The sequence below is a fragment of the Hyla sarda genome, chromosome 7 (genome assembly GCF_029499605.1).
Source record: "Hyla sarda isolate aHylSar1 chromosome 7, aHylSar1.hap1, whole genome shotgun sequence".
Classification (NCBI taxonomy): domain Eukaryota; kingdom Metazoa; phylum Chordata; class Amphibia; order Anura; family Hylidae; genus Hyla; species Hyla sarda.
Window position 1 is genome coordinate 110,631,087 of NC_079195.1, and position 20,747 is coordinate 110,651,833.

At 42.4% G+C, this 20,747-nt stretch overlaps 1 protein-coding gene across 1 annotated transcript in view; it reads right to left on the reverse strand.

The window, feature by feature from the left end:
- Positions 1-19,288: 19,288 nt before the first annotated feature.
- Positions 19,289-20,747, reverse strand: part of NUDT13 (nudix hydrolase 13) — a 65,230-nt gene continuing 63,771 nt past the window's right edge. The window contains exon 11 of the transcript XR_008846341.1: positions 19,289-19,672. The gene's annotated coding sequence lies outside the window, so the exon portion shown is untranslated. The remainder of the gene's footprint in view (positions 19,673-20,747) is intronic.

Genomic DNA, 20,747 nt, shown 5'->3' on the forward strand with positions numbered 1-20,747 from the left:
ATTAGTTAATTCCTTATTATTACTCATGATTCATTATTATTATACATGATTAATTGTTATTAATATATACTAAATTCATATATTATAATTTTTATAATTCATTTTATTTATATATTTACATTAGTTTACTAATTCATATTTATTAATTCATATATTAAATTAATATTTATTTTTCAATCTATTAATTTATCTACCATATTTTCCGGCAGATAAGACGACCCCCCCAACTTCTACAGTTAAAATATAGAGTTTGGGATATACTTGTATAAGACTACCCCTCCGGGATGTATGGTACCTTACCAGTGATTGGCTGCTTGGATTGGTCAGCTCTCCCTGCCTACCCAGCCCTCCTTGTCTCCCCAGCCTTCCCTGTCTGGAAAGGCTATCAGAGTGGTACATGCCTCTTTCACCCATCTGGCCCGGCCTTGTATCTTATTACTGTACCTCCTTCTCTGCCTCTCTAATCTCGCAAATGCGCACCAGCGCCGCCTGTCAGATTTCGCACATGCGCACCTGCGCTGCCTCAGATCTCGCACCTGTGCAGTGTCACTGCAGTCCTCAGGAGCGAGATCTGAGAGGCAGAGAAAGAGGTAAGGCAATATGATATATACAAGGACGGGCCGGATGGGCGAAAGATGTGTGTGTTTCTGGGCACAGCGCCGCTCTCTCTCTATCCATACCTTGGGGGTCCCAGCCTATAAGACGACACCAGGCGTATAAGACTTTGGTAAAGTATTTGGCAAAATCAGGGAAAACCCCCAAAAAGGTAGATAGATCCTTTCGTACAGTACAAGATAGATTTTTAGACCTATGTCCTTTGACCAAAATACTAGACTTAACAGAGGAAGCATCCTCATCTGGTAATCCGGTAGATTTAACAGTACTGAGAGGTTGGGCCCAAAGGGCTATATGTCTGTTTGTAAATGCAAATTCATCCCTTTGTATTGAACACAAAAGGGCAATACTTATAAAACTTGACCCTCAATTAGTAGATCTGGCCTCATCTGAACCCAATGTTTCTACAGATGGCTCTTTTATTAAAGAGATTAATAAGTACGTAGAACTTCTCTCTACGTTAGATAAAGCCCAATCCTCATTAAAAAAAAAGTTGTTTCAGGGCCGTGTTTTTTGGAAGGGCCGGGAAAAGAAGGGGTCGATTTTCCCGCCATCAGTCCTGTGAAGGACATACAGAGGCCCCTCCCTTCCTCCCCAAGACCAGACAGATATTCACATCCATCAACCTCATATACACCAACACCATTCTTTCCTATCAGAGGTCAGCACTGGAGGGCAAGATGTTCCAGAGGATTTAAAAAATCAACACCCTCTACAGGTGAGTGCATATCTTCAACATTCTTCCTCTATACCCTTGGGAGGAAGAATAATACATTTTTTCCACATCTGGTCTATGATAACATCAGATTCTTGGATCCTCAGTACAGTTCAGCGTTATCAAATAGATTTTGTTTACCCTCCAGTTCAATACCAGAGTCCACAGCCAATGATATTTTCATATCAAATATCAAAAACTCATTAAAAAGGAAATCAAGGAACTATGTTCCAAGGGCGCAATAACTCCAGTACCTCTGAATTCCCCAGGTTTCTAGTGAAAAAGAAAGATGGAGGTCACAGACCTGTGATGAATCTAAAAAGCCTCAACAATTGTGTTTGTTATCAACACTTCAAAATGGAGGGTATCCATCTATTAAGAGATTTATTACTACCAAATGATTGGTTAGCAAAGAGAGACCTAAAAGACGCCTATCTCATGGTGCCTATGCACCCAATATCACAACCTTACCTCCAATTTTTATGGAAGGGTCACAAATGGCAGTTCACCAGTCTGCCTTTCGGTTTGTCCTCAGCCACATTAACCCCTTAAGGACACATGACGTTCTCATACGTCTCCATTTCCGAGTCCTTAAGGACACATGACGTATGAGAACGTCATGTGTTTTACCGGCCCCCCGCAACCATCTGGAGCGGAGCCGGTCCCCGATGCCTGCTGAAATCGTTCAGCAGGCATCGGGGCATATCGTCCAGGGGGGTCATTATGACCCCCCATGTCGGCGATGGCCGCAGATCGCTGGACAATTCAGTCCAGCGATCTGCGGCGGATTCCGGGTCAATCGGGTCTCCAGTGACCCGGAATTATTGGCTGATCGGGGCCGTCAGAGACGGCCCCGAACAGCCAGAGCCAGCAGGGGTGAGGTGGCACTGGTGCCACCTCACGATCGCCCTGATTCGTCGGACGGATTACCGGCCGACCAATCAGGGCGCCTGCTGCGGGTGTCACTCCCGCAACCCGCTCCGCCCCTCTTCCGGAGGACGTGAGCGGGTGCGGGACGTGCACCCCGGGTGCTGGGGACCCCGATCCCCGGCGCCCCTGTTGGGATCGGGGCCCCAGGAGCAGCGGCGGCGGCAGAGACGACGAGGGACTGACCTGGTGCGGCGAGGATCGTTGGAGGTGAGTGACAGCCTCCTGCTGTTGCTTAGCAACAGCTCCCAGCATGCAAAAAGGGCATGCTGGGAGCTGTAGTTATGCAACAGCAGGAGGCAGACCACCACAACTCCCATCATGCCCTTATGGGCATGCTGGGACTTGTAGTTTTGCAACAGCTGGAGGCACATTCTTTCTATGGAAAAGTGTACCTTCAGCTGTTGTGTAACTACAACTCCCAGCTTGCACAATCAGCTAAAGTGCATGCTGGGAGTTGTAGTAGTGCATCTGGTGGTTGCATAACTACAACTCCCAGCATGCCCGTTGGCTGTCGGTGACTGCTGAGATTTGTAGTTTTGCAACAGCTGAAGGCACACTGAGTTAAGTAGTAAACCAGTGTGTCTCCAGCTATTGCATAACTACAATCCCCAGCATCCCCAGCCAAAGTAGTATGCCTCCAGCTGTTGCATAACTACAACACCCAGCATGCCCTTCCGCTGTCCGTACATGCTGGGGGTTGTAGCTTTTGCAACAGCTGAAGGCACAGTGGTTGCAAAACACTGAGTTTGTTACCAAACTCGGTGTTTCACAACCAGTGTGCCTCCAGCTGTTGCAAAACTACAACTCCCAGCATGCACTGATAGACCGTACATGCTGGGAGTTGTAGTTTTGCAACAGCTGGATGTTCCCCCCCCAATGTGAACGTACAGGGTACACTCACATGGGCGGAGGATTACGGTTAGTATCCGGCTGCAAGTTTGAGGTGCGGCAAAATTTCTGCCGCAGCTCAAACTGCCAGCGAGAAACTACTGTGAACCCCCCGCCCGTGTGATTGTACCCTAAAAACACTACACTACACTAACACACAATAAAATAAAAAGTAAAAAACACTACATATACACATACCCCTACACAGCCCCCCTCCCCAATAAAAATGAAAATGTCTGGTACGCCACTGTTTCCAAAACGGAGCCTCCAGCGGTTGCAAAACTACAACTCCCAGCATGCACTGATAGACCGTACATGCTGGGAGTTGTAGTTTTGCAACAGCTGGATGTTCCCCCCCCCCCCCCAATGTGAACGTACAGGGTACACTCACATGGGCGGAGGATTACAGTAAGTATCCGGCTGCAAGTTTGAGCTGCGTCAAATTTTCTGCCGTAGCTCAAACTGCCAGCGAGAAACTACTGTGAACCCCCGCCCATGCGACTGTACCCTAAAAACACTACACTACACTAACACAAAATAAAATAAAAAGTAAAAAACACTACATATACACATACCCCTATACAACCCCCCTCCCCAATAAAAATGAAAAACGTCTGGTACGCCACTGTTTCCAAAACGGAGCCTCCAGCTGTTGCAAAACAACTACTCCCAGTATTGCCAGATAGCCGTTGACTGTCCAGGCATGCTGGGAGTTTTACAACAGCTGGAGGCACCCTGTTTGGGAATCACTGGCGTAGTATACCCCTATGTCCACCCCTATGCAAGTCCCTAATTTAGGCCTCAAATGCGCATGGCGCTCTCACTTTGGAGCCCTGTCGTATTTCAAGGCAACAGTTTAGGGCCACATATGGGGTATCGCCGTACTCGGGAGAAATTGGGCTTCAAATTTTGGGGGGTATTTTCTGCTATTACCCTTTTAAAAAATGTAAAATTTTTGGGAAAACAAGCATTTTAGGTAAAAAAAATATATTTTTTTTTACATATGCAAAAGTCGTGAAACACCTGTAGGGTATTAAGGTTCAAATTACCCCTTGTTACGTTCCCCAAGGGGTATAGTTTCCAAAATGGTATGCCATGTGTTTTTTTTTTGCTGTCCTGGCACCATAGGGGGTTCCTAAATGCGGCATGCCCCCAGAGCAAAATTTGCTTTCAAAAAGCCAAATGTGACTCCTTCTCTTCTGAGACCTGTAGTGCGCCAGCAGAGCACTTTTCACCCCCATATGGGGTGTTTTCTGAATCGGGAGAAATTGGGCTTCAAATTTTGGGGGGTATTTTCCGCTATTACCCTTTTTAAAAATGTAAACATTTTGGGAAAACAAGCATTTTAGGTAAAAAAAAATTTTTTTTTTTACATATGCAAAAGTCGTGAAACACCTGTAGGGCATTAAGGTTCACGTTACACCTTGTTACGTTCCCCGAGGGGTCTAGTTTCCAAAATGGTATGCCATGTGTTTTTTTTTTGCTGTTCTGGCACCATAGGGGCTTCCTAAATGCGGCATGCCCCCAGAGCAAAATTTGCTTTCAAAAAGCCAAATGTGACTCCTTCTCTTCTGAGACCTGTAGTGCACCAGCAGAGCACTTTTCACCCCCATGCGAGGTGTTTTCTGTATCGAGAGAAATTGGGCTTCAAATTTTGGGGGGTATTTTCTGCTATTACCCTTTTTAAAAATGTAAAATTTTTGGGAAACCAAGCATTTTAGGTAAAAAAAATATATATTTTTTTTACATATGCAAAAGTCGTGAATCACCTGTGGGGTATTAAGGTTCACTTTACCCCTTGTTACGTTCCCTGAGGGGTCTAGTTTCCAAAATGGTATGCCATGTGTTTTTTTTTTTGCTGTCCTGGCACCATAGGGGCTTCCTAAATGCGGCATGCCCCCCAAAAACCATTTGTCGCTCCTTCCCTTCTGAGCCCTCTACTGCGCCCGCCGAACAATTAACATAGACATATGAGGTATGTGCTTACTCGAGAGAAATTGGGTTTCAAATACAAGTAAAAATTTTCTCCTTTTTATCCCTTGCAAAAATTCAAAAATTGGATCTACTAGAACATGCGAGTGTAAAAAATGAAGATTTTGAATTTTCTCCTTCACTTTGCTGCTATTCCTGTGAAACACCTAAAGGGTTAATACACTTACTGAATGTTTTTTTGAATACTTTAGGGGGTGTAGTTTTTATAATGGGGTCTTTTATGGGGTATTTCTAATATGAAGACCCTTCAAATCCACTTCAAAACTGAACTGGTCCCTGAAAAATAGTGAGTTTGAAAATTTTGTGAAAAATTTCAAAATTGCTACTGAACTTTGAAGCCCTATGGTGTCTTCCAAAAGTAAAAACTCATAAATTTTATGATGCAAACATAAAGTAGACATATTGTTTATGTGAACCCAAAAAAAATATATTTTGAATATCCATTTTCCTTACAAGCAGAGAGCTTCAAAGTTAGAAAAATGCTAAATTTTCATTTTTTTCATCAAATTTTGGGATTTTTCACCAAGAAAGGATGCAAGTTACCATTAAATTTTACCACTAAGTTAAAGTAGAATATGTCACGAAAAAACAATCTCGGAATCAGAATGATAACTAAAAGCATTCCAGAGTTATTAATGTTTAAAGTGACAGTGGTCAGAATTGCAAAAAACGCTCCGGTCCTTAAGGTATAAAATGGCCTGGTCCTTAAGGGGTTAAGGGCTTGAGGAATTTGTCTAATAATATACCTGGACGACATTCTTATCATGGGTGAATCTTTGGATCTGACCCATTTACATATACATTGGCCAATTACTCTGCTCTCCAATGTAGGTCTCCTCAATTACAAAAAATCAGTATTAGTACCTTCAAGGGAGCTAGAATTTGTAGGATTCCTAATAAACACTCAATCAGCTATTCTGGCTTCCATCCAAGAAACTAAAAACAATTCGCAGAGAGATCCGATCAGTTTTGAACAAACAGTTGGTCTCTCTACGAACTATAGCCGTCTAGTTGGATTCCCCTCAGCATCAATTCAAGCCTTTTTTCCCTGCACCTCTACATTACAGGGCTCTCCAACGTCTCAAAGCCCAACATTTGAGACGGGTTAGGCTATTCAGACGTCTTACCCCAGACACCAAAGAGGAACTTTTATGGTGGCTCAATCATATCCAAGCCTGGAATGGGAAAACAATCTTCAATGTATCCCCAGATTTAATCATAGAGTCCGATGCCAGCCAACTAGGTTGGGGAGCTCGACGTGGCCCTCTTTCAACAGGAGGGAAATGGTCAGAAAAGGAATCTTCACTACACATCAATTGCCTGGAACTTCTTGCGGGATCCTTTTGCCCTCAAAAGTTTTGCCAGACACAAATCAAATTGCTGTATTCTTCTGCGGATGGACAACATTTCCGCAGTTCAATATGTCAATCAATTAGGAGGCACCAAATCAAAATTATTAACCAACATCGCTAAAGAATTCTGGCATTTCTGTCTGGCCAAAGATATTATCCTGAAGGCAGACTATATCCCAGGGTTGTCCAATTCCATAGCAGACTGGAACTCTCGATATTTAACCCCTTAAGTTTTTAAAAATAACCCTTTAAATTTTCCACCTAAAAAGCCATATTATGGCTTATTTTTTGCGCCACCAATTCTACTTTGCAGTGACATTAGTCATTTTACCCAAAAATCCACGGCGAAATGGAAAAAAAAAAATAATTGTGTGACAAAATTAAAGAAAAAACGCTATTTTGTAACTTTTGGGGCTTCCGTTTCTACACAGTGCATTTTTCGGTAAAAATTACACCTTATCTTTATTTTGTAGGTCCATACGGTTAAAATGATACCCTACTTATATAGGTTTGATTTTGTCGTACTTCTGGAAAAAATCATAACTACATGCATGAAAATTTATACGTTTAAAATTGTCATCTTCTGACCCCTATAACTTTTTTATTTTTCCGCGTATGGGGCGGTATGAGTGTTAATTGTTTGCGCCATTATCCGAAGTTTTTAGCGGTGCCATTTTTGTATTGATTAGACTTTTTGATCGCTTTTTATTCATTTTTTCATTATATAAAAAGTGACCAAAAATACGCTATTTGAATTTTTTTTCGCACGTACGCCATTGACCGTGCGGTTTAATTAATGATATATTTTTATAATTCGGACATTTCCGCACGCGGCGATACCACATATGTTTATTTTTATTTACACAAATTTTTTTTAAATGCGAAAAGGGGGGTGATTCAAACTTTTATTAGGGAAGGGGTTAAATGATCTTTATTCACTTTTTTTCCACTTTTTTTTTTTTTTTTTTTTGCTCCCATTGGGGGCTATAACACTGCCCTCACTGATCTTTTACATTGATCAACGGTTTCTCATAGGAAACCATTGATCGATGATTCTGCTGCTTGACTGCTCATGCCTGGATCTCAGGCACTGAGCATTCATTCGGTGATCAGACATCAGTAGGCAGGTAAGGGGACCCTCCTGCTGTCCTACAGCTGTTGGGGACGCTTCGGCAGTCCCGAACAGCCCCGAGCAAACCAGCATTAGTTTACTTTCACTTTAGACACGGCGTTCAACTTTGAACGCCGCGTCTAAAGGGTAAATAGCACGCAGCACCGCGTTCAGTGCCACACGCTATTAGCCACGAGTCTTGTCAGACCCACTATGGCCCCGGTACAGGTATGCCCTCCGTCCCCAACAGGTTAATAAAATCTATATTTTCTGTCACCAAGGATAGGAAAATCTATTCTGCATTATTAAATGATCATAGTAAAGTATATAACATTTGCTTTTAGAGATAGTGAACTAGCAAAAATGAACCTTTCCAATAAGTGAATTACCTATCATGAAGCAACATTTAAACCAAAACTATTGTTTATGAAACACAATTTTTTTTTTATTAGATTAACCTTAGAGCCATTGTTGCTGTTATTTTGCCCCTGAGAGTCCCCTCCCTGGTACTCGACTATTTTTTATTCTCTTCATTTCAGGGGACAGGACCAGAGTTGGGCTGTTACTTCTCCCCTTACTTTTCTGGCCAGTCACCATAAAACACAACACATATTCCTCACTGCTATGCAATGACAGAGCACTAGTAATAGTGCACAGAAAATGCTTAAACTGGGCTGAAGATTTACACAGTTCAATATTATAGATGGAAAGAGAAGATTGAAGGAGAAAGGGTTACTGATACACTGGTTTTTTTTGTAAGGTGCTATGTAAGCAGATACAAGAGAAACAGCAGGACAGCACTTAATAAACTGGCAGTATGGTGGGGAAAGATTTATACAGTACACTACTTCATATCGCGTGTGGGGAGAGAAAGAGTTACCAATGCACTTGCTTTGCAAGGTGCTATGAGCAGAAAGAAAAGTAACAGCAGCAGCAAAGCAAGTGAAAGGTTTCATTAACCCCCTAATGACTCATTCAGCCCCAAATCATTCAGCAGGCATCCCGTGACAATGCCTGGGGGTTCCTGATCCATGGTTTGCAGCAATTCCTGGCTGATAAGGTTTCTGGTGACCCGATAGCCCGGAAAATAGGGATGATCGGAGCTGTCAAAGACAACCCCGATCATCCTAAAGGATAGGAGTGAAGTGGCAGGGATGCCACCTCCTCCTATCCCCTGCGATTGTCCGATCTGGAATGACCGTCGAATCGCAGGACGCTGGAAGCCGGGACAGAGCGGGGTAAGATGACGGCAACAGCCGGAGGCACATGGGTTGGGAAACACTGAGTTAGGAAACAGACAGTGGTGCGGAAACACTGCGGTAGTCTGTTACCTAACTCAGTGTTTCCCAATCCCAACCAGTGTGCCTCTAGCTGTTGCATAACCACACCTCCCAGCATGCACAGTCTGCAGGCACCCTGTTTGGGGAAAACTGACATACAGTATTTTTGGTGGAGGAGCCAAGTATAACGCTTGCATCCGGGTACACCCCAATGGAAATCCCTAATTTAGGCCTCAAATGCGCATGGCGCTCTCTCACTTTTGGAGCCCTGTCGTATTTCAAGACAACAGTTTAGGGCCACACATGGGGTATCTCGGTACTCGAGAGAAATTGCGCTACAAATTTTTGGTGGCTTTTTCTCCTTTTACCCCTTATGAAAAGGTAAAGTTGGGGTCTACACCATCATGTTAGCATACAATAAGTTAATGGGTTTGTTATTTTAGTCTATAGATCTTGCCCGCTTCAGGTCTCCTCTTCCTTCCTTGATCCTTGTGGTGGTATCCTAGGGGTGTGTCACTCCTGCTCTGTAATCTTTATGCTCCTAATACTTCTCAGATTCCGTTCCTCTGTAGGGTACTTGCTAAACTTCATAAATATCCCCCTTCTGCCTGGCTTCTTGGGGGAGACTTTGATCTTATTTTCTCTTCTTCTCTGGGCCAACACTCCCTAGCTGCTGCCCCTCCTGCTTCCGCTCAATCGCGCTTGGCCTCGCTTTTTCGACGGGTCATCAGGCTTAGTCTTTGTACGATCTCTGGCAGAATAACCCCACAACGGATTGCTCTTTTAGCTTCTGCTCCCATCCCCATAAATTGCATACGTGTATTGACTATTTTTACGGTAATCTTCCCATGGTGCGCATGCTCTTAAATGCCTCTCTTGAGCCAATCTCATGGTCTGATCACTGCCCTGTTCTCCTTTCTTTTTCCTCTTCCCCTCTTTTCTTTGTAGCTGTCACTGGCGTCTTAATGACTCTTTACTTAAGTCCTTGCCCTCCTGGGAATCGATCCAGACATGCCTGACTGAATATTTTGCTAACAATGAAGGATAGGTTACCACCCGGCCGTTTTCTGGGAAGCTTAAAAGTCAGTCGTCAGGGGGCATTGTATAGCTCTGGGTGCACGACCTAAACGTGATGCTCTGGCTCGATCCCTTGATCTTAAGGCGCAAATTGCCCGACTGGAAACCCTTTTACTGTCCTCTCTCGGTGCTGAGGCGATTGGTGGCAGCCCGGGCTCAATTGGGTGACCTTGCTCTCCGTCATGTTGAGCGACAATTGTTGTATGCTAAGCAGCGTTTCTACGAAAAAGGGTAAAAAGGCTTGATCGAGCGGTCGCCCAGTCTCCTTCAGCTCTGAAAGACTCTTCGGGTGTTTTTCATTCTCACCCAGTTGATATTTCCCACCTTCTAGTTGACTATTAATCTGGTCTTTATTCTCTTCCTTCTCAGCTTCCCTTTGACCTGGTGAAGCGTGCAGCAGACCTGGATGCTTATTTCTCTCGAAGTGGCGTGCCGACTTTGTCGGGGGCGGACCGTGAGGTTCTTAATGCTCCCATTACTAGTGCGGAGCTCCAAGATGTCCTCAAATCTCTTCCTACTGGTTGCTCCCCCGGCCCAGACGGATTTACATATTTATATTATAAGACTTACTCTTCTATCCTTGTACCTTAACTTGTTTCTCTCTTTAACTCTTTCTTGGGGGGTGATATCCCGCAGTCCTTTTTACACTCTTTAATTACTCTGATACCTAAACCCTGTAAAGATCCTCACAATTGCTCCAGTTATAGACCCACTGCTCTTCTCAACTCTGACCTGAAACAGTTTTCTAAGGTTTTAGCTATCCGCCTTTGCTCCTTCCTCCCCTCCCTTATCCATAAGGACCAGGTTGGGTTGATACCTTGCTGTCAGGGAGGTGATAATACTAGAAGAGTGGTGGGTCTTGTTGATTTGATCAATCGGAAGTCGGAACAGGCGTTTATTCTCAGTTTAGACGCAGAAAAGGCCTTTGAAAGGCTGGGTTGACCGTTCTTTTTGCCATTCTCCAAAAGTTTGGTATCAGAGGTAATTTTCTTACTGCACTGCGGGGTCTTTATTCCTCTCCTACTGCCTCTCTTAAACTGCCTCATGCCCCCTCTCCTATTTTCCCTCAGTTTAAAAGTACTCGTCAGGGTTGTCCGTTATCCCCCCGATTTTCACATTATGTATTGAACCTCTTGCTGCTATGATCCGGGGGGATCGGAATATTACAGGCATCTCCCTTAACCTCTTCAGGACCAAGGACGTATGAGTACGTCCTTGGTCCCACTCCCGTGATATAACGCGTGGTCCCACGGTGACCCCGCATCATATCACGGCGGGCCCGGCGTCCTAGTGAAGCCGGGACCCGCCGCTAATAGCTGCGGCACTGATCACGGTGCAACGCGCTATTAACCCCTTAGCCGCGCGCTCAAAGCTGAGCCACGCGGCTAAAAGTGAAAGTAAAAAGTGCCGGTTAGCTCAGTGGGCTGTTCGGGATAGCCGCAGCAAAATCGCGGCATCCCGAACAGCTTACAGGACAGCCGGAGGGTCCCTACCTGCCTCCTCGCTGTCCGATCGCCGAATGACTGCTCAGTGCCTGAGATCCAGGCATGTGCAGTCAAGTGGCAGAATCATCGATCACTGGTTTCCTATGAGAAACCATTGATCAATGTAAAAGATCAGTGTGTGCATTGTTATAGGTCCCTATGGGAGCTATAACAAAGCAAAAAAAAAGTGAATAAAGATCATTTAACCCCTCCCCTATTAAAAGTTTGAATCACCCCCCTTTTCCCATAAAAAAAAAAAACACAGTGTAAATAAAAATAAACATATATGGTATCGCCGCGTGCGGAAATGTCCGAGTTATAAAAAATATATTGTTAATTAAACCGTACGGTCAATGGCGTACGCGCAAAAAAATTCCAAAGTCCAAAATAGTGCATTTTTGGTCACTTTTTATATCATGAAAAAATAAATAATAAGCGATCAATAAGTCCTATAAATGCAAAAATGGTACTGTTAAAAACTTCAGATCACGGCGCAAAAAAATGCCCCATACCGCCCCATACGTGGAAAAATAAAAAAGTTTTAGGGGTCAGAAGATGACAATTTTAAACGTATTAATTTTCCTGCATGAAGTTATGATTTTTTCCAGAAGTACGACAAAATCAAACCTATATAAGTAGGGGATCATTTTAATCATATAAACCTATAGAAAAAAGAGAAGGTGTCATTTTTACCGAAAAATGTACTACGTAGAAACGGAAGCCCCCAAAAGTTACAAAACAGCGGTTTTTTTTTCAATTTTGTCTCACAATTATTATGTTTTTCCGTTTCACCGTAGTTTTTTTGGCAAAATGACTGACGTCATTACAAAGTAGAATTGGTGGCGCAAAAAATAAGCCATGATATGGATTTTTAGGTGCAAAATTGAAAGTTATGATTTTTTAAAGGCAAGGAGCAAAAAATGAAAGTGCAAAAACAGAAAAAAAAACAGTCCTTAAGGGGTTAATGATAGGGAATTTAAGATTTGACAGTTTGCTGACGATGTTTTGCTTACCCTCTCTCGTCCTTTGCTTTTCTCTTGCTAGTCTCTACAAGGTACTTCAAGCTTATGGGGTGGTTTCTGGTTATAAAGTTAATCTCTGAAAAACTGCAGCGCTACCTTTGAATCTTCCCCTGCCTCTGTTTACCCTCTTGCATGCTAACTATTCTTTTAAGTGGTCAGCCCTGCGATTAAGTACCTTGGAGTTCTCATTACCTCTCACTATTCTTCTCTCAATTCCACTCATTTCTTTCCCCTTTTCCGTGAACTTAGGGCCCTAATGGAGAAATCGCAGTCACAGTATATCCAATTTTTTGGCCCTATTGCAGCGGTTAAAATGATGATTCTTCCTAAGTTGCTGTATTTTTTCGAGATGCTGACAGTTTGTGTACCGCTATCTGCCCTTCGCTCTTTTCAGTCGGCCATTTTTTGGTTTATCTGGGATCGGAAGAGGCACCATCTCCCAATGTCGGTCATGATGGCTAGTAGATCTATGAGGAGTTTAGCGGTTCCTGATGTGACGAAATACTACTGGGCAGCTCATTTGCGCCATCTTGCAGCGTGGTCTACGTACCATGCGTTTAGTCGCTGGATGGAGCTGGAGAAACTATGGTTAGCCCCAGTAAATCCCAATACTCTCCTCTGGTGTGTCCCACTGCCTGCTGTCTCCTTTGTTGGGTCCCATGTCTTTTTCTAAGTATGTTTGGGGATATTGCTCTAGGAAGTTTAAACTATTTTCTCCCTCTTCTCCTATGCGGTCTTTTCTCTATAATCCGAATTTACCTTCTGGCTTGTCCTCCATGGTGCTAGAATGGGGCTCCCAGGGCCTCTTCTGTTGGGCTGATGTAGTTGACCCCCTGTCACACTCACTCTTGTCTTTTGAACAGCTAGTAACTCATTGGGACCTTCTAAACAGTTTAACTTTTTGCAGCTACAGCATTTTATGTCCTCCACGCTTGGATCTGTGGTAGTTTCCCAGTCTACCAGCTTTGAAAGATTAGGCCGTGGTGGACCACAGACGAGGGGGCTCCTTTCTGATATCTACTCCCTTCTTCTTCATCCCCTGGATAACGATCCTCCTTCGCACCTCTATATGGGTCGCTGGGAAGCTGTCTTGAATATTACTATCACTTTACCTCAATGGCGTGTCATTTGGGAACGGGCTTCCAAGGCCTCAATTTGCACTGCTTACAAGGAGACCCAATACAAAATGCTTATGGGGTGGTATCATACCCTGGAGTTACTGAATAAGCTGAACCCTGATATACCCCCCCCCCCCCCCTCAGTGCTGGTGCAATGTTTACTGTCTGATGTCTTGGGTGTTTCTGTTCCCTTGGATCCCTACTATCAGACAAGAGAGCCAAGAGCCGTTCAGAGTGAGATGAGCTATGATTAGCTAAGGCTGCACACACACCCCTTCAGCACTCCAGACTGCATTTCCTGATTTTGTACTTCTTCCAGGCCAGCAGGAGTCCAAAGTCTGTGCAAGAGAAAGGGGGAAATGTGCTCTGGACAAGTAGGGAGACACCCAGTGGCAGCCTTTTTTTTAAACACAAATAAAACATAGAAAACTTCATTTATTTTTAAGCAAAGTACATTAGTGTCACGCACCTGAATGTGGGCTGTCACGAAACTTGATGCGGATCCTCTACCTGTGTGGCTGATGAATCGGACCGTATCGGGGAGCGGAGTCTAAGGTGCCGCTGGTCTTCACCAGTGCCCACCGCAAAGCAAGATTGATTTGCTGCGGCCGGCTCGACCACACAGGTAACTGGGCAAAGCGGGGTACCAGAGGATGAGGCAGAAGCGTAGGATGAGGCAGAAGGTCTAGGCAGGGGGCAAGGGTTCGGAGTTAAGACACGTAGCAGGAAGGTCTGGAAACACAGATAGGCAAAATAGACAATGGGATCCGTCAGGGGGGCGTGGGAGGTGCAAAAAACTTATAACATGATTACAGGTGGATACACTAATTATGTGTGCACTGGCCCTTTAAATTTCAAAGCTCCGGCCTGCGCGTACCATAAGGGACGGGGACGCGCGTGCCGGGGTTGAGAGGAAGCAGCAGCAGGAGTGGAGCAAGGTAAGGGACGGGACGGCATTCGCATGCGGGGGCGCGTCTCGGAATGCAAATCCCGGCCCCGCCGGGAGTCGGGGACGCTGCGCTCACGGCCGGTGACAGAGGCCGGAGCGAAAGTGTGTTACAATTAGAGTACACCATAAGGAATTAAATAGCAAACATTTTTTTAATGACAGTGTCCATTAAAAGCTAGTTTGTTTTTTTTTTGTTTTTTTTTTAATGGGCACTGTCATATATAAAAACTTTTTATGTTGTACATCTTGACAACATTTTCATATGAAGTATATTAGAAAAGATAATGTTTTATCAAATTTTATCAAACAGGAGAGAGCACATAGGAGTACCATCAGACAGGAGAGAGCACATAGGAGTCATATCAGACAGGAGAGTATATATGGAATAAAGAACAGAAGAAAAAGAGCAGGTGCTCTCCAAGTGCAGCAATTTCCAATAAAAATGATAGCGGAATAGAAAGCTAGAAATTAACCAAATGGAGCAAAGGATGGTGAGATTGCAAACTCACCTCTTGGTGTTGAACTACAGGCACAACACTGTTAAAGGGGTACTCCGGTGAAAAACTTTTTTTTTTCAAATCAACTGGTGCCAGAAAGTTAAACAGATTTGTAAATTACTTCTATTAAAAAATCTTAATCCTTCCTGTACTTTTTAGCTGTTGAATACTACAGCGGAAATTATTTTCTTTTTGAAACACAGAGCTGTCTGCTGACATCATGAGCACAGTGCTCTCTGCTGACATCTCTGTCCATTTTAGCATATGTTTGCTATGGGGATTTCCTTTTACTCTGGACAGTTCCGAAAATGGACAGAGCCCTGTGCTCATGATGTCAGCAGAGAGCTCTGTGTTTCAAACGTTAAATCATTTCCACTATAGTATTCAGCAGCTAATAAGTAAAGGAAGGATTAAGATTTTTTAATAGAAGTAATTTACAAATCTGTTTAACTTTCTGGCACCAGTTGATTAAAAATAAAAAGTTTTTCACCGAAGTACCCCTTTAAGTGCATGGATGAGTGTATTAACTCAGGTAGAATCCTCGTGGCAGCCTTGCGTCCTTTTCCCGGTCATCTGTGATGTCAGTCAAGTGTATGGAGAGGAGTTCAGGGTTTTCCACTCACTGGTTAGGATCGCGGTTTGGCACCTCAGAGTAGCTGTCCTTTTACAAATGCACGGAGGGCGGCAGAAGTATATCCAAACAGGTTTATTGGAATAAAAGCATAAAATGGAAAACGCGTTTTGCGAGGAACCCCTCACTTCGTCAGGTCTGGAGTACCATCACATTGTGGAAACAAATAATAATAATTAAAAAAGCGTGGGTAGGAGCCCTATGTAGGGCCTTTTGAGATTAACCCAGGAGATTTTTCAGATATACGCAATAACTGACAGTTGAGTATAATGTAAGCAATATTTTTGCACTTGTTTACCTAGATATCTTTACTGCCTGTTTTTTTTTTTTATTATTATTTCCTTGGAATTTTATTTTGGCTAACACATTGTCCTACTATATATCTTGTGTTATTCTACCTTTATATTGGAAAAACCTTAGTAAAAATTTACAGTTAAAAAAACGGGGAGTGACGTCATAGTGAAGCCGAAAGCATGTACGCTGTCATACAAATATGTACATTTATGTTTTATAGCGGAAATAACAGATCAAAATCAAAAGGTGGGCATTTGCAGTACTACAATTGATATTTTAGATAAGACAATGCAACATAACATTTTAACAGCTCTGTGTGTGTATTATTGTGTGCGTGTGTGTGTATTATTGTGTGTCTGTCTGCGTGTGTAACAATGTACAGAAATTATCATTCATATCAGTGCCTTCTCACATTGGGGTGTACAATAACATTTTCTAATCCTACACATACTCACACATTAAATAGAATGCCAATGAACTTAACAGTATGTTTTCAGGAAAACTGGAGTACCCAGTGGACAGCCACATGTATACAACCTCCATGCAAAAAGTGCTCTTAGTTAAATCTCAAAACACCTGCATGGCAAGTAACAGTGCCAACCACTAAGCCACCATGCTGTTTAAGTAGGCAGAAACAGAGATCTGTATTAGACTGACTTCACACCACGGTTGCAGTGCACGGCTGCCGGATCTGTCTGGGGGAAATCCGTGCACTCCCGTACCCCAAGCCAGACCGGCACCGAACTCCATTGACTTTACTGAGCCGACTGGAGTCAAACAATGACTTCGGTCGGCTCATTTATGCCCTGTATCCGATTTTGTGACCGAACCTAAAACCGTAGGATAACATGTTTCCAACTAAGTACCCCTTTAAAGGGGTACTCCAGTGGAAAACTTTGTTTTTTATTAACTGGTGCCAGAAAGTTTAACAGATTTGTAAATTACTTTTATTAAAAATCTTAATCCTAAATCTTAATCCTTCCAGTACTTATTAGCTTCTGAATACTACAGAGGAAATTCTTTTTTTTTTGGAACACAGAGCTCTCTGTCCATTTTAAGAACTGTCCAGAGTAGGAGAAAATACCCATAGCAAACATATGCTGCTCTGGTCAGTTCCTAAAATGGACAGAGATGTCAGCAGAGAGCACTGTGTTCCAAAAATAAAAGAATTTCCTCTGTAGTATTCAGCAGCTAATAAGTACTGGAAGGATTAAGATTTTTTTAATAGAAGTAATTTGCAAATCTATTTAACTTCCTGGCACCAGTTGATTTAAAAAAAAAAAAAAAGTTTTCCACCGGAGTACCCCTTTAACTTCATGTAACAGAATTTCCTAGCTGAATTTTTCCTTAGGATTCTGCATTGTAATTCCGTGGGGATATAGTTTTATAAAGATCAACTTCATCTTGCCTCTGCAGTAAAAAAATAAAGTGAAAAGCCACCCCGCCCATTCTCATAACAATTCCTTCACTTCTGATCATTGATTTGTTAGAATGATTAAATCCATTTCACTTGACTGAATCGCACTAAAATAATCCAGAGTAAATAGATGTGAATGAGCTTGAGGATTCCTGCCAGTAATAAATATTCTACTGACAGAGCAGTGTTCTGTCCCAGACTCATTCATCTACAGTAAATTGCTGCTGATGCTGTTTAAGCTTTGGAATGGAAACATCAGCTGGATTTCTAGTGATAAGCTTATATACAGTATACTCACCACAGTGCTGTATTATGCGGAATCTAATTATAGTAGTAGCACTACAACTCCTAAATAACATGGGAGGCGGATCTATTGGGGGGTAAAGAGTATGGCTGTATACAAGGAGTCCAGTACTATACATACAGTATACATATATGTGTGTGTGTGTGTGTGTGAGAAATATGAAGTTACCAACAGTAAACAATAGACAGTGTTTTACTTTTTCCATTGTAGGTCATGTTATTGTACTAACAAGTAAGGATATGTCTGCATGATCCAGATCTGCTATGGACTAGCTGCAGAAAATCTGCAGTTTTCCTGCACCAGAACCCACCAAAATATCAGTGTAATTAAAATCTAATGCAGATCAGTTGTAAAAATCCCTGGCAGATCTGCATCATGTGAACATACCCTATATGGACATATTGCCACACGTGTATAAAATCCAACATCTACAAATGCAGTCTATGTTTACCAATAGAGATGAGCGAAGTTACAGTGATTCGATTCGTCATGAACTTCTCGGCTCGGCAGAGTCTCCTAGGACTGTATCCACCTTTTCCAGCCCACCGGAGCACCTGAAAGCTGAACTAAATTATGCAGGCTAACGTCAGCAACTGCCGAGCTGAGAAGTTCGTGACAAATCGAATCACTGTAACTTCGCTCGTCTCCATTTACCAACATTTGTGAAAGAATAGGTCTTCCAAAAATGTTCACTGAATTCCAGCATAGTACAGGAATAGGATGCCACTGAAAAAAGTGGAAGCATTTAGGAACCACTGTAACTCAGCTCGAAAATGGAAACACATAGCGTTAGAGTTTGTGCTGACTTTCATTAAAGGGGTATTCCAGGCAAAAACTTTTTTTATATATCAACTGGCTCCGGAAAGTTAAACAGATTTGTAAATTACTTCTATTAAAAAATCTTAATCCTTCCAATAGTTATTAGCTTCTGAAGTTTTCTGTCTAACTGCTCAATGATGATGTCACGTCCCCGGAGCTGTGCATGATGGGAAAATATCCCCATAGGAGCTGCACAGCTCCTGGAACGTGAGTCATCAGAAAGCAGTTAGACAGAAAAGAGCAACTCAACTTCAGAAGCTAATAACTATTGGAAGGATTACGATTTTTTAATAGAAGTAATTCACAAATCTGTTTAACTTTCCGGAGCCAGTTGATATATAAAAAAAAGTTTTGGCCTGGAATACCCCTTTAACCCCTTAAAGGACATCTGTAGTGCAATATAACTTATCCCCTATCCGAAGGATAGGGGATAAGTTATATTGGTCAACATTAGTGTCTGACCTTACAAATGTTCTTATGGATAATTGGGCAAAAAATGCCACAGACACAGTCCAAAATAGTGTATAATGTCTTCCCAGAAGAGAGGAAGCTGCATAATAACACCTATGGGTTTTGAATAGGATATCCTAAAAGCTCCTATAGGTGTAATGTGTAGTCGTCCTAATACTTTTGTCCATATATCTTACAGTGGGGATCAAAAGTTTGGGCACCCCAGGTAAAAATATGTATTAAATTGCATAAAGAAGCCAAAGAAAAATCTCCAAAAGGCATCAAATTACAAATTAGACATTCTTATAATATGTCAACAAAAGTTAGATTTTATTTCCGTCATTTACACTTTCAGCATAACAGAAAACAAAAAATGGCGTCTGCAAAAGTTTTGGCACCCTGCAGAATTTATAGCATGCACTGCCCCCTTTGCAAAGCTGAGACCTGCCAGTGTCATGAATTGTTCTCAATCATCATCTGGGAAGACCAGGTGATGTCAATCTCAAAGGTTTTAAATGCCCAGACTCATCTGACCTTGCCCCAACAATCAGCACCAAGGGTTCTTCTAAGCAGTTGTCTAGAAATCTGAAACTGAAAATAGTTGACGCTCACAAAGCTGGAGAAGGCTATAAGAAGATAGCAAAACGTTTTCAGATGTCAATATCCTCTGTTCGGAATGTAATTAAGAAATGGCAGTCATCAGGAACAGTGGAAGTTAAAGCAAGATCTGGAAGACCAAGAAAAATATCAGACAGAACAGCTCCCATGATTGTGAGAAAAACAATTCAAAACCCACGTTTGACTGCACAATCCCTCCAGAAAGATCTGGCAGACACTTGGAGCCATCAGAAGAAAACCTCTTCTACGTCCTCACCACAAAAATCAGCATTTGAACTTTGCAAATGAACATATAGACAAGCCTGATTCATTTTGGAAACAAGTTCTGTGGACCGATGAGGTTAAAATTGAACTTTTTGGCCGGAATGAGCAAAGGTACGTTTGGAGAAGAAGGGGAACAGAATTTAATGAAAAGAACCTCTGTCCAACTGTTAAGCATGGGGGTGGATCAATCATGCTTTGGGGTTGTATTGCAGCCAGTGGCACAGGTAACATCTCACGAGTAGAAGGAAAAATGGATTCAATAAAATTTCAGCAAATTTTGGATGCTAACTTGATGCCATCTGTGAAAAAGCTGAAGTTAAAGAGAGGATGGCTTCTATGATCCTAAACACACCTCGAAATCCACGGGGGATTACATCAAGAGGCATAAAATGAAAGTTTTGCCATGGCCTTCACTATCTCCTGACCTCAACATAATTGAAAATCTATGGATAGACCTTAAAAGAGCAGTGAGTGACAGACAGCCCAGAGATCTCAAAGAACTGGAAGACTTTTGTAATGAAGAATGGGCAAAGATACGTCATACAAGAATTAAAAGGCTCTTGGCTGGCTACAAAAAGCGTTTACAAGCTGTGTACTTGCCAAAGGGGGCAGTACAAGATATTAACTCTGCAGGGTGCCCAAACTTTTGCAAATGCCATTTTTTGTTTTCTGTTATTTTGAAAATGCAAATGATGGAAATAAAATCTAACTTTTGTTGACATATTATAAGAATGTCTAATCTGTAATTTGATGCCTTTTGGAGATTTTTCCATCTTTCCTTAGCTTCTTTATGCACATTAATACAAATTTTTACCTGGGGTGCCCAAACTTTTTATCCTCACTGTATGTAGGATAAGTCAGTCCTGAGGGATAAGCATTGAAATCTAGTATTCTATACATTAAAGTGAAATATAAACAGC